The sequence below is a fragment of the Crocuta crocuta genome, unplaced genomic scaffold (genome assembly GCF_008692635.1).
Source record: "Crocuta crocuta isolate KB4526 unplaced genomic scaffold, BGI_CrCroc_1.0 scaffold645, whole genome shotgun sequence".
NCBI lineage: Eukaryota > Metazoa > Chordata > Mammalia > Carnivora > Hyaenidae > Crocuta > Crocuta crocuta.
The window spans coordinates 2,918,933-2,920,101 of record NW_027530190.1 but is presented as its reverse complement, the minus strand read 5'-3'; the positions used below and the strand labels follow the sequence as shown (position 1 = coordinate 2,920,101).

The 1,169-nt window shown below is 36.6% G+C and overlaps 1 pseudogene; it reads right to left on the bottom strand.

The window, feature by feature from the left end:
- Positions 1 to 800: 800 nt before the first annotated feature.
- Positions 801 to 927, bottom strand: LOC144232386 (U4 spliceosomal RNA; annotated as a pseudogene).
- Positions 928 to 1,169: the final 242 nt, after the last annotated feature.

The window sequence follows — 1,169 nt, the reverse complement described above, 5'->3', positions numbered from 1 at the left end:
GGTAGGGGAGAGATAGGGGGGGGGGGGGGGGGGGAAAGATGCTCAGAATCTGAAGCAGGCTCCAGGCTCTGAGCTCTTAGCACAGAACCCGATGTGGGACTCAAATCCATGAACCTGAGTAGAAGTCAGATGCTTAACGGACTGAGCCACCCAGGCACCCCTCTATATATTCCATTATAAACAGAATTTCATTTCTTTGAGAAGGCTGCCTCTTAGTATATTTTTGAAAAAAGAAATGAAACAATTACTTGAACTGGGTTTTTCAACACTTCAGTGTTGGCCTAAAATTACAGGAGAGGAACCTATAGAAGGAGTTAAAGTAATATGACTTCTTTCAGATCATTTATGGTCTATGAGGGAAACAATCAGGTTACCACATATGTGGCTAAATCTACAGACTTTTATGTCAGCAAGATTTTATCAAACTATTTTTAAAGGGTTATTTTAAAAAGTCTCATTATATTGCTATGAGCCATCTCAGCCAAAATATTAATAGGATGCCATGATCCAATGGGAAAATGTGAAAGCTGCACATACGTCATTTTGGTGGCAAGGAAAATTTTAGATTACTTTCATTCTCCCAACTTCAATAATGGCTGACTTCGTTCTCTAACAGTAAGGTTCCTTGTCACTATTACCATTTATCTGTCAAGTATGAACATTATTTAACTTCATGATTTTTCCCTGAGGATTTACACATAAACCTGACGACATCATTTGGCACCATTTTCTGGCTCTGCTCAGCAAAGGCACAATATTAGCAGGAATTAGGATTAAATATTAAGTCACATTTTAAAAATGGCCTAATCTAGAAAGCCATATTAGAAATATCATTCTTTCTCTTCAAATAAGTCTATATTATCCAATTAGCAATAATTGTGCCTCGGATAAACCTCACTGGCTACGATACTGCCACTGCACAAAGCTAAGTCTATGTTATCCAGACCTTCAAAATTTCAATTTTATGGACTTAAAATATACATGAGAATTTTAAAAATTTATACATCAAAATTTGTTTTCTCTGTATACAAATCTACCCAAAGCACACTCTTCTGATTATCATTTTACCCCAAAATATCTTAACTTTGTATTTACTTTTAAGGAGTTAAAGATTTAGTGCAGTGAAGTGGAGAGAATCAGAAAGCCCAGGTTTGTGCTAGGGCCTGGCA